Genomic DNA, 13,268 nt, shown 5'->3' on the forward strand with positions numbered 1-13,268 from the left:
ATCGGTCTAGAAATTTGTTGAAACATACCTCACAGATTCCTCCCTGCCCCATTGTATTTAAATTCTAAATATCATTTTAGTCATTTACTGACTATTTAGTGTAGTCTTAAAGGTTGCTATTGTTCAGTTGATAAGTCACATCTGACTCTTTGTGACCCCATGGACTACAACACGCCAGGCTTCCCTGTCCTTCACCATCTCCTGGAGTCAGTTCAAATTCATGTCCGTTGAGTTGGTGATGCCATCCAACTACCTCATCTTCTGTTGCCCGCTTCTTCTCTTGCCCTCAGTCTTTCCCAGCATCAGTCTTTTCCAATGAGTCAGCTCTTTGCAGCAGGTGGCCAAAGTATTGGAGCTTAAGCTTCAGCATCAGTCTTTCCAATGAATATACAGAGTTGGTTTCCTTTAGCATAGGCTGGTTTGATGTCCTTGCTGTCAAGGGGACTCTCAAGAGTCTCCTCCAACACCACAGTTCGAAAGCATCAATTGTAGTCTTAAAGGAAAAAGATGGTAAACATTTGTAGTTGGTAACTCTGTTTGCCTCTACTCTGGTGTAAAACACTGTCAACTCTTGCCTCTATGACTTTAATAACCTCTTTGTTGGCCGCCCTCCATCCATACTATACTCCTGCCATTCATTTTCTATGCAGTAACCAGGATGAATTTTTGGGAATACAAGTCTGATTGCCAGATTATATCACATGTCTTAGAGAAGGCATCTAATATGGAGGCCTCAAGAGACTGTCCTACTGGAAATCATATCACTGCAGCTGCGGTCTGTAATGGATGTGATCATGGTGTCAAACAGCCAGACCTATGCTACTCTCAAGAGCCAGCTCATGAGCAGGGCTTCTCTCTCCCCAAGGTCTCAGTCCTGCTCTAGACCTCTGAGTCACAGATCTAAAAATAAGTTTCGGGGCTGAGCGCTAGCAGGGCAGGAGCACACCTCTGGTTCTGTGGCTAGCTGGTGTTTGGCAGGAGTGAGTCCACGTCCAGCACTGCTACTGCTCCAGACAGCCTGGAGATCTGGCTCAACTCTGGGAAGGACTAGGCCTTCCAAAACCTGCTCAAAACCTGGCACTGGGTTTATCTGTAGCTGTGTATGATCAGAATCTCAGGGCTGTCCTCTGCAAGTATCTGAAGGGCTTCTCGACAAAGCAAGAAGTGCCAACCTTGTCCATACTTACTATAACTGCTTCAGAGTATATTCCTGGGTCAGATGCCTCTCTATGTCTGGTTTCCTGGACTGTCTTTTTTTTTTTTTATTGGTTTGTTTGTTTTGGGTTTTTTTTTCCTTTGGTTGTTTTTGGCTGTACTGTGCAGCATGCAGTATCATAGTTCCCCATGCCTAAGGGGATCAAACCGGTGCCGCCTACAGTGAAAGCACAGATTCTTAACTACTGGACCACCGGGAAAGTCCCATCCCAGACAGTCAGTGGGTTTGCTCTGCAGCTTTCATCATCCCGGGTTGTGACTTAACACTCAAAACATACCTCATGTCTGGGCCAGCTTACTTTTTCCTTCCAGCTGCTCCTTGGTTTAAATCTGGAAATCCTGAAGTCTTCAGACTTCCACTGAGCTGAGATAGACCACTGTCCTGGTGTCTATTCCTAGTACTGTCAGAAGATAGCTGCTTTTTCTTTTCCCAGAAATAGAAAGGAACTGTCAGACATGCTCATTTTTGCATTATTCCAGTTTAAACTTACCTTGTTCACACTTAACTTAAGAGACAGGGAAGTATAGAATCAAGTGTTAGTGAGTCAAGTAATGTCTGTCTGTAACAGCCAGCTACAGATGACTTGGCAATGCTGCGCCCACAGAGACCATTGGTGGAAAGGCTGGCAGTATCCCAAAATTGCTGGCATGAGCCCCCATTTACCTAATGGAACAACCTGACATCTTTTCACAAGTTATCCTCTCTATACCCCTGTGAACAAATGGGGTGTGCACACAGTCTTCTGCTTTTCAAAATGGAAGAGGAAATTTTAAAAACTCAGAAAATTGGAAATAGATGGGAACTTCTTAGTTTAATAAAAGATACAAAAAATGTACACCAGCGGGGATTTCCTCAGTGGTCCAGTGGCTAAGACTCCGAGCTCCCAGTGCAGGGGCCCTGCATTCAGTCCCTGGTCAGGGTACTAGATCCTGCGTGCTGCAACAAGATTCCACACACTACAGTGGAGATTGAAGATCCTTTGTGTTGCAACTCAGACTCAGAGCAACCAAATAAAATATAAATATATTTTTAAAAATATACGCCAGCATTACATATAATAGTGAAATGCTGAATGCTCCTCCTGTGATTGGTATCAATTGTATTCAGCATTGCATTGGCTGTCCTAGCTAGAATGAAAAAGAAACGTATTCATATAAAGATTGGGGGAAAGAGAAAACAATTATTTTTAACATGACACAGTGAGATAAGTATAAAATCCAAACCTTTCTACAAGCTGCTCCCATAAGTGAATTATCAGCATCTACAAAAATCACTTGTTTCTATGTAATTGGAAAATGAAAATTTTAAATATTATCAAAAAAATAAAATAAAATATTATCATTTATAATAGTACTAAAAAACCAAATGTCTAGCAATCTAATGAAAGATGTGCAATACCTATACACAGGAAACTACAAAACATTTCTGAGAAAAAATAAGGGCATGTTTTTAGAACCTTGGAGTGGGCGAAGAGGACATAAAAAGTGATAACCATGGAAGAGAAACTGGACCTCATTAAGACTGAAAACTTGTTTTATCAAAAGATGTCAAGAGAGTGAAAATGAAAGCCACAGCCCGGGAGAAGATACTTGCTTTATGTAATATGAGTCCACCTGCCAATGCAGGAGACAGATTTGATCCCTGGTCCAGGAAGATCCCACATGCTGTGGAGCAAGTAAGCAGGTATACAACTACTAAGCCTGTGCTCCAGAGCCCAAGAGCCACAACTGCTGAGCCCACAAGCTGCAACTACTGAAGCCTAAGCACCCTAGAGTCTGTGCTCAACAAGAGAAGCCACTACAAGGAGAAGCCCTCACACCACAACTAGAGAGGAGCCCCCACTCACTGCAACTAGAGAAAAGAATGAGCAGCAATGAAGACCCAGCATAGCCGGAAAAAAAAAAAACCCACAATGAGGGACTTACCTGGTGGTCCAGTGGCTAGGACTCAGCGCTTTCACTACTGGGGCCTGGGTTTAATCCCTGGTTGAGGAACTAAGATCTTGGAAGCTGTACAGCCAGCCAAAAAAAATTAAAATAAAAGCACAATGAGATGCCATTCAAACCACCACAAGAGAGACTTAAACATTTATATATATATTTATATATATATATATATATATATTTAATTTATTTTGGTTGTCCTGGGTCTTCCTTGCCGCTTCATCGCTGCTAGGGCTTTCTGTAGTCTCAGTGAGCTGGGGCTCCCCTTTGCTGCGGTGCACGAGCTCACTGTGGTGGCTTCTCTTGTTGTGGAGCACAGGCTGTAGGCAGGAGGCCTCTGTAGTTGTGATTCACGGGCTCAGTAATTGTGGTACACGGGCTTAGCTGCTCTACAGCATACGGAAGCTTCCCAGACCAGGGATCGAACCTGTGTCCCCTGCATTGGCAGGCAGATTCTTATCCACTCTATCACCAGGGAAGTCCGACAGAAACTTTCTTTAAAAGATGTAATGTCGGGACTTCCCTGCTGGTCCAGTGGTTAACACTTTGCCTTCCAATGCAGAGAGTGCAGGTTTGATCCCTGATCGGGAAGCAAATATCCCATATGCCCCATGGCCAAGAAACCAGGACATAGACAACATAAGCAATATTATAACAAATTCAATAAAGACTTAAATTTAAAAAAAAAAGATGTAATGTCAAGTGTTGGTGAGGACATGGAGAACCTGGGACTTTCACACTTTAATGGTAGGAGGGTAAATCAGTACAACCATTTTGAAAAACAAATGAGCAGGATCTACTAAAACTAAATATGGAAAAATAAAAAGTTAAATTTGTATATTTATGACCAGCAGTTTCACTGTTGGGTATATACCCAGTAGAAATGATTGGCTTATGTCCACCAAAAGACACGTAAGCATGTGATAGTTTAAGTCATAATAGCCAAAACCTGGAAATAAATGTCTAGCAACAGTAGAATGAACAAATAGTGGTATACAATGGAATACAGTGAAAAAAATAAGAACTTGCTTTATGCAACATAAATCTCACAGATGACATGATGAGTGAAAGAAACCAAATACCGAAGAGTATGTACTGTACAGTTGCATACATCTATATAAAACTAATAAAAAAGCAAAACTAACTTATGATGATGGAGGTTAGTAGTTTGGAGGAGGCAGGGCTTGCTAATGTATTTATATCTTGGCTGGAGTGATGGGTACAGTACATAAGTGAAAATTTGAACTGTGCTCTTAAGATTTGTGTACTTTATGTAAATTAAATATTATTATAAACACTAAACTTCCCTAGTGGTCCAGTGGCTGACTCTGCGCTCCCAATTCAGGGTGATGCTGCTGCTGCTGCGGCTAAGTCGCTTCAGTCGTGTCCAACTCTGTGCGACCCCATAGACGGCAGTCCACCAGGCTCCCCCATCCCTGGGATTCTCCCGGCAAGAACACTGGAGTGGAGTGCCATTTCCTTCTCCAATGCATGAAAGTGAAAAGTGAAAGTGAAGTCGCTCAGTCAAGTCTGACTCTTAGCAACCCCATGGACTACAGCCTACCAGACTCCTCCTCCATGGGATTTTCCAGGCAAGAGTAGTGGAGTGGGTTGCCATTGCCTTCTCCACCAATGCAGGGTACCCGGGTTCAATCCCTGATCAGAGAACTAGATCCCACATGCCACAACTAAGACCCAGCACAGCCAAATAAATAATTTTTTTAAATGCTATATGGAAGGGGACCTTAGATTCTCTCTATTGCTCTGCCCTCTGAGGTCAAATCAGATCCTTGAGCGCCTTGCTGACTCCCTCTGCCTTTGCCCTCACCACCCCAGTGCTATGGAAACACAGATTTTTACAACTCTCCAGCGACTTCTTGTTTCTCTTAAGAAAGTGTTCCATCCTTCCCAGGCTGCCTTACTTGATCTAGTCCCTGGAGAACCACCCTTAGTTTTTCCTTAGTGCCAGATTCCAAAATGAGCCAAATTCCAAAGGCCTTTGCAGTTCCTTTCACCTGGAGGCCTCTTCCCCAACTAATTGCATCTCATTCTTCAAATGTCAGTTTAAATATTACATTTTCAGGGATGCCTTCCAGGTTCTTCCAGAATGTGTTAAGGTCTCCTTGACTACTTTTCTTCACTGCAACGTGTCCTCACTGTGTTTGCAGGTTTATGTTTACCTTCATCTTCATCATTTTGGCTTGTGGGGAAGGATCGCTTTTGTCTTATTCGCCACTCCATCCCCACTACCTGGCACCATGCCCGACCTGTGGTAGGTGCTTAGCAACTCGTTGAATAAAGGAGCAAGTTACTTCACGGAATGCCCGCCGTGCCCGCCGTTTGCTGCATGCAGTGCCAAGTGCTGCAGCTACAGTTGGATATGAGATGACTATCACCCAAGCTGACAGTTCAGGAGGGGCAAAGCGTAACTGCTTTGAGAGGTAAATACTATGACTGGGAAAACAGAGAGTTTTGGATTTCAGAGAAGGCTTCCTAGCGGCTTCCTTGAGGTCATGCTTTCAAACAATTTAAAGAGCCCCACAACTAGCGGCCTGTTCTGGGAGGGGACCAAGCTTGTGACAGATTCTGGACGCATGGTTGTCTTGGATCTGCCTATACCTAGGCTCCCCAAGTGGTGCTAGTGGTAAAGAAGCTGTCTGCCAATGCAGATTAGTTGTAACAGATGCAGGTTCAATCCCTGGGTCAGAAAGACTCCCTGGAGGAGGGCATAGCAACCCACTCCACTATTCATGCCTGGAAAATCCCATGGACAGACGAACCTGGTGGGCTACAGTCCATGGTGTCACACAGAGCTGGATATGACTGAAGCAACTTAGCAAGCACGCACGTGCCTGTGCAGAAGTGGAAACCGCTCAACATTGTTCATTTGATGAGATCACAGAATTTTTGAGAAGTAATCCCATTTCTTCTTACTGATCTAATAGACTTTATGTGAGATAAAGTTTTACTTTCAGGGTTTCTTCATATATGTTTAAGGTGACCTGGCTCCCTTTCAATAAGTACAATCTCTTTTTCTGGATGGGTAGGAAGGCTGCACGGTTCAGTTTATGGAATCTAAGTTCCCCCACCAGGAATCAAACCCCTGGCTCCAGCAGTGAAAGAGCCAAGTCCCTAACCATCAGGGAATTCCCTCGATGATTCTTATAAGTAAGCCAAAGGTGGCTTTTAGTTCCATCAGCTCCTTCTGAGAGCCTCATTGTAATCTCAGAACTGGATAGAGCTGCCCAGACTCATTTGTTGCAGTGTGGAGTGAGCATAGTTCATTATTTTGCACTGTAACAGCAATGTTTCATGGTAGTGAAATCATTGTACGTTAAGAGCCAAATTTTAGTTTATAAACTCAGCCTTTTCTCAAATATTTCTAGTAACTTGGCTTCAAAGTGATATTTGGTTCTGCCCAGTTTTGCCCCTAAATGGAAAGCATGACTATTTGGCAGCTGTGTGGGTTAAGGTTAAGGTTAGGCACAACACTGCCGAGCAGTGAGAAAACAGAAAACCGGAGCTCTGGCCCTCAGCCCATCTGCCTGTGGAGTGAGTGGTGAAAAACCCCTTTGACTGTTCACCGCTCACACACTGCTCTCTGACCTAGCTGAATACCTGGTGCCCCAAAGTCCACATGGGAGGCATCCAGACTCACGGGAGTCTGGTGCATGTGGTCCTACCACCCAGCACCTACATCAAACTTGAGTCCATCTCTTGGGTGGGATCCCGGCTCTGTGACCAGTGCCCAAGGTTGCACAAGTCACCACTGACACCAGAAACTCAGCCAGTGGCAGCTTTCCTGTCCCTGCTTGCTAGAAATTGAGGACCCAATTGAAATGCCCCAAATGAACTGTAACTAGAGGGTGTGTGTGCTTGCTAAGCTGATTCAGTCGTGTCCGACTCTTTGAGACCCCATGGACTACAGCCAGCCAGTCTCCTCTATCCATGAGATTCTCCAGGCAAGAATACTGGAGTGGGTTGCCATGCCCTCCTCCAGGGTATCTTCCCAACTTAGGGATCAAACCTGCATGTCTTATGTCTCCTGCATTGACAGGCGTGTTCTTTACCACTAGTGCCTCCTGGGAAACTGCAACTAGAGGGCTGCTGCTGCTGCTGCTAAGTTGCTTTAGTCGTGTGCGACTCTGTGCGACCCCATAGATGGCAGCCCACCAGGCTCCCCCATCCCTGGGATTCTCCAGGCAAGAACACTGGAGTGGGTTACCATTTCTGGCAACCACATGTTAAAAAAAAATCTGAATGGAGACCTAAACAAGTTCAGAGTTGTTGGGTTGGAAGACTTTGGCATTACACATTGAAGAAATGAGGGGACTTCCCTGGTGGTCTAATGGCTAAGTCTCTGCAATCCCAACATAGGGGCCTGGGTTTGATCCCTGGTCAGGGAACTAGATCCCACATGCCACGACTAAAAGTTTGCATGCTGCAACTAAAGATCCTGCGTGCTGCAACTAAGAGCTGGCAAAGCCAAATAGATAAATAAATAAAAATAAACATTGAAAAAGGGAAGAAAGAAATGGAGGAAACAGCCTAGTCCCTGAGGTGCTCCTTCCCACTGAGCCCAGAGGGAGCAGACAAGTTGCAGGGTGGGAGCCTGTAAGTTACTCCCGAGCATCAGGACCGTTGCCAGGGACAGCCATTCTAGCGGCCACAGTGCTCTTTTTGTTTTGACTAATAAATCCCCTCTTGTTTCAGTGACAATGAGTTGTGGTTATTACATCTTGATAACCAAAATGAGAGTCCACCCGCACTCAGGACAGGGGACAGAGTTCTGGTTTCTTCAACCACAGCTTCAACATCTGGGGGGCTCAGGACCCTCAATCTTAGCCCCCTTGTAGATGTACAAATTTGGTCCCCTTGTAGATTTACAAACCACATGTATGAGGGAATTCTCATGCATATAATTGTTCAGAACTCCCAAGTTTTCAAGTTTGAACTCATCACAAGGCCATAGAATCAACTGTGCAAACTACCCTCCTGCAGTTCTTGAGAGCACATCTTTCTTCTTTTTATTATATTTATTTATTGTTAATTGATTGATGATTGCTTTACAATATTGGTTTGATTTTTGCCATACATCAACATGAATTAGCTATAGGTGTACATATGTCCCCTCTCTCTTGAACCTCCCTCCCGCCTCCCACCCTTTCCCACCCCTCTAGGTTGTTACAGAGCCCAGGTTTGAGTCCCCTGAGTCCTACAGCAAATTCCTACTGGCTGTCTGTTTTACATATGGTCGTGTATATGCTTCCGTGCTACTGAGGGCACATCTTTCTGGATCAAGGCCACAGCGTGGATCTTCTGAGCTAGGGTGGTGCCCATCAGCAGGTCCACATACCAGAACCTGAGGAGAGACAGACCTTGGCTGTCAGCATCAAATGGACTGGAGCTGCCCCTGGTTGTCAGGATAACTTGACCTCGAAGCTGTGCAGACTTTCTGTCTCCACCAACACCTTGCCTGGTTCCCTCTTCAACACATCTTTTCTTCCTTTCCTGGTCCTAAGTCCTTGGACCCCTGGCAGTCTATGAGTTCTAGAAAATATCCATTGCCATTGTGCAGACCTTCACAGCTGATGACTGTGGTGGGCATAGCCTCTAGGGTGGCCCCTAGGGCATTCAGCAGCTACTCCTCCCTCACCCCACACACATCCAGCCCCCTCGGCTTCACCAAGCCCAGGAGAACCCTCAAGGAGTCCCCCGGCAGCTCCTCCTGCCTACGTAGTACCAGGCATCCTCTCCTGGCTGCAGGGGCAAGGGACTGGACTCCTGGGGTCCAGCCCACCCATCAGGGATCTCCTAGGCTCCTGGCCAGCCCCAGACCCTCAGAATGATCAAAGGCAACCTGGGATCTGAGAGGTGGGGGTGAGACAAGATGGCTCAACCTGGGAAGGGCCTCTTGGCCACAGCCCAGTCATTTCCAGCTAGTGGGGGTGGGGTGGGGGTGGAGAAAGAACAGCAGGATGTTCAAATGATTACAGGGGAAAGGGAGGGGTGCGGAGCGACTTCCTCAGGGAGATGATCTGGAGACTGGGGGAGAAGTTTGCCTTCTGGCACATGACCCATGAAGCCTTCACCCCCTTTCCTGCCTGGTCCACACCACCCAGTAGACTGGGGCTGGCCTCGCCCCAGCCTCTCTCTCCATACCCAGCAGTCAGCCAGTTGCTCTGTGCCCAGAACGTCTGGCCAACCCTCTTCAGACTGGCTCCCACATCCCCTGGATTCTTGGATGCCAATACCATTCCTGGGGCTCACAGCCCATCTTGCAACTTTCACATTCTGCCCAAGGGAGACCAACCAGGTGAAGGAGGAAAATTACTCTCCAAACTCAACCCCACAGCCCCTGCCCACTGTGCCCCCCTCCCCTGCCCAACCACTGCCACCAAGAACACTTGGCTATGAAAACTCCTTCCCTGCAGGATCTTCCTTCAGACACGCCCACTAAAACCAACATGTCAGAGCCCAGCCTGGAAGCCCTGGCTTCGACTGCACAAACAGCGCACAAACCAACCGTAATAACTTTGGCTGCTTAAGAAAATCAGTTCTCTAATCCCTTCTGAGCCCCTCTCTGTGGGATGCTCCTATTCTGCAGCTCTTCTGATGTTAGGAATGTGGAATCCTCATGAAAGCTAGACTGAGCAAATCAGCTTCATTTTTCTCAACAAGAGGAGGCATCTCAGGTCAAGGCCAAGGTGCATTTCTGGCCCATCTCACTGACGGAGGGCTCCTCAGCCACTTGAGGGGCTCCTGACATCCTGTTCTGCTCACTCCTCCCAGAGAACAACCTCTGAAGCTCTCTTCCCTTCAACGGGGTCTGACTCCAACTCTACCTCTAAATCAATACACAGGAGGGCTGGTGGATTCAGGGAGAGGTCTTGTTTCCTGGCCTGAGCTTTTTTGACTTCCTGAGTGGCAAACTCAGGTGTTTGTCTGGTGGTCTTTGAGGCATGCATCCCCCTGTGCATGCTGAGGCTCTAACCACAGACCTCTTTGCAGAGCTGGAGGATCACAGCTTTGGTCCCGAGGATGTCAGGGCTCCAGGAGGGTCGAGCCTCCACCTCTAGATGTGTGGGCTCCATTCTCTTTTCTTGGCACTGTGCTGCAAGGGAGCTTGGAATAGAGAGGTGACATGAAGTGACTCTTGAGAGTCCCTTGGATAACAAGGAGATCAAACCTGTCAATCCTAAAGGAAATTGACCCTGAATGTTCATTGGAACGATGGATGCTGAAGCTGAAGCTCCAGTACTTTGGCCACCTGATGCGAAAGCCGACTCACTGGAAAAAACCTTGATGCTGGGAAAGATTGAACGCAAAACGAGAAAGGGGTGGCAGAGGATGAGATGGTTAGATACTATAGCATTACCGGCTCAAGGGACGTGAATTTGAGCAAACTCCAGGAGACAGTGAAGGACAGAGGAGCCTGGCATGCTGCAGTCCACGAGATCGCAAAAAGTGGGACATAGTAACTGAATGATAACAACAATGAAGTGATAAATGTCTCAAACCTGTGTAATGGGTCCATGGGTGTTTTTTCCCTTTCTCTCTATATCTGTGCGTGTTGGATGAATGAAATTAAGTATAACACCCTCTAGGAGGTACATATGATAGATAGGTGTGCTCACAAAGCAGACTTAATATATCCACAATACAAAATGTCTTCAGGTAAGCCTGGGAGATCCAGGACAGCCTGGTGCTCAGAGCACCCGAGAGGCCACCAAAGTATCCCCATGATTGGTAGTGTCCATACTAAATCCCAACAAGAAGTGCAGACATGGCTGAATGGGTCTCTGGAAACTCCTGGCCCAGGACTGAAGTCTAGAGAAAGGCCCAGATGGTGCCAGGCATGAGTGGTTTCCAGGATGTTACTCTGGGACCACGAGTGAAGTGAGAAACAGTGGTTGGGTGTGTGGGTCAGAGCCTACCGGGGGAGCCCCTTTAAAGCCCCATCCAGTGTTTACCAGGTGCCTTTAGGCATGGCCGCTGGAGGCTTTGGGGCTCTGCAATAGAAGTGAGGAGAAAAATGGGAGCTAGGAGAATGTTCAAACAAGAAATGGGCTTATTCTGAGACTGCAGGAGCCACATTTGGCTCACTCAGAGGCCAGGCGCCATTGGGACCTCCCCAGTGGTCCAGTGGTTAAGATCCCTTGCTTCCACTGCAGGCACCATCATCTCTGATTCCCTTCCCAGCCTACATAGGTGTGGTGACACCAGCACCCAGGCACACTTCCTCCAACTTCGCTGTCCTCTTCCACATCACATCCCCTCTCCTGTAGCTTGAGTTCCACAGCCCATTATGTCAGTAACACTAGCTCCTCTCTCTGTTATTGAAGACCCAAGTGAATCCTTGTTCATCTTCTTCACTTTTACCTGAAAACTGCTGGGACAAGTCACTTAAATAGGAAAGAAGGCTCTGTCCACCTGACCATCAGTACAATTCAGAAATTCTACCACATATTCCCTTTCTGCTTTCAGACCTTTTTCACTCTCCTCATACCTCTGTCCCTGGGCTCCCCTCACTCTTTACTGCAGGCTGAGGTAAACCCATGGCCAAGCATTTTAGAACCCCTCCAGCCTTTTCAGAACCTCACAAGATGAATCACATCATCTTTCTACTGTATACTCAGCCTCTTTCTGTCAACCAGACTTTTCTCTCTGACACTGAAACATGCTTAAGTTTCTCCACCTTAAAAAACAAACCATGGACTTCCTTGGTGGTCCAGTGGTAAAGAATCCATCTGCCAATGCAGGGGACACAGGTTCGACCCCTGGTCCAGGAAGATACCACATACCATGGGGCAACTAAGCCCGTGTTCCACAACTACTAAAGCCCACGCACCCTAGAGCCTGTGCTTTGCAAGAGAAGTCACCACAATGAGAACCCATACATCACAACTAGAGAGTAGCTCCAGCTCACCATGCCAAGAGAAAGCTACATGCAGTAATGAAGACCCAGGGCAACCATAAATAAATAAATACATTTTTTCAATCTACACTCACCTTTAGCTTCATTAGCCCCCTAAGCCCCAGTGACATCTCCAGCTCTCACCTAAGCTCCAGATTTCCACCTCAACTGCCTACTTGGTGTGTCTTCTTTCATAAGATATTATGTTCACAAGGGCACTCATGACCTTCTTCCTCTCTTCCTCACTTCCAGATGTGGTCTTCAGGAGCTTCCCCGCACTGAGTGTCGCCACTCCAATGGCTCATCCCAGAGACCCAGGAGAGATTTAGGATTCCCTCCTCTTTCTGATCCTCCATGTCTAGTTCACCACTGACTTTATTCCCTGTTGGCACTCCCATAGTATGTGAATGACTTTCAAAGTGAGAGTCACACACTCAGTAATGTAAGAAGGCAATCTATTAGAGTAAAGGAAGAAAGTATTAGAACTTAAGACTTATTTTCCAAAACTTTTTATGTATGTTTCATAACATAAGCAGTATATTAGTAGTGTATTACATCTATATAAGTTGTAAGTGACATAAAGCTGCATGATAATCAAATGTTTTCAAGAACAAAAAAAATGTGCAGGTCCTGATCTAAACGAGGATCACCTTTTGCAAAAAAAAAAAGAAAAAAAAAGGAAATAGACTCCTTACTGATCTCCACATCCATCCACCTAGCTTGGTAAAATATACATAAAATGCATCATTTTAATCATGTATAAGTGACCACTTTGTGGCATTAAGTACTTTCACACTGCTGTGCAATCACCACCACATCCGTCTGCAGAACTTTCTCATCTTCCCAACCCACAATTCTGTTCTATTTATTTATTGGCTGCACCATGCAGCATGTGGGATCTTGTTACCCAACCAGGGAATGAACCTGCACCCCCTGCATTGGAAGCATGGAGTCAACCCTAACTGGATCATTTAGGGAAGTCCCTCTCTGTACCCATTAATTAAAAACTCTGAATGCTCAAATGCTCCCCTCCTCCCAGTCCCTGACAATTACCATTCTACTTTCTCTCTCCATGAACTTGACTCTTCTAGGTACCTCATTTAAGTGGAATTATAGAATATTTGTCCTTTTGTGATTGGCTTCTTTCACTTAGCATAATGTCTTCAGTTTATCCTTTTGTAGCATGTGTCAG

The sequence above is a fragment of the Dama dama genome, chromosome 4, assembly GCF_033118175.1.
Source record: "Dama dama isolate Ldn47 chromosome 4, ASM3311817v1, whole genome shotgun sequence".
Lineage (NCBI taxonomy): Eukaryota > Metazoa > Chordata > Mammalia > Artiodactyla > Cervidae > Dama > Dama dama.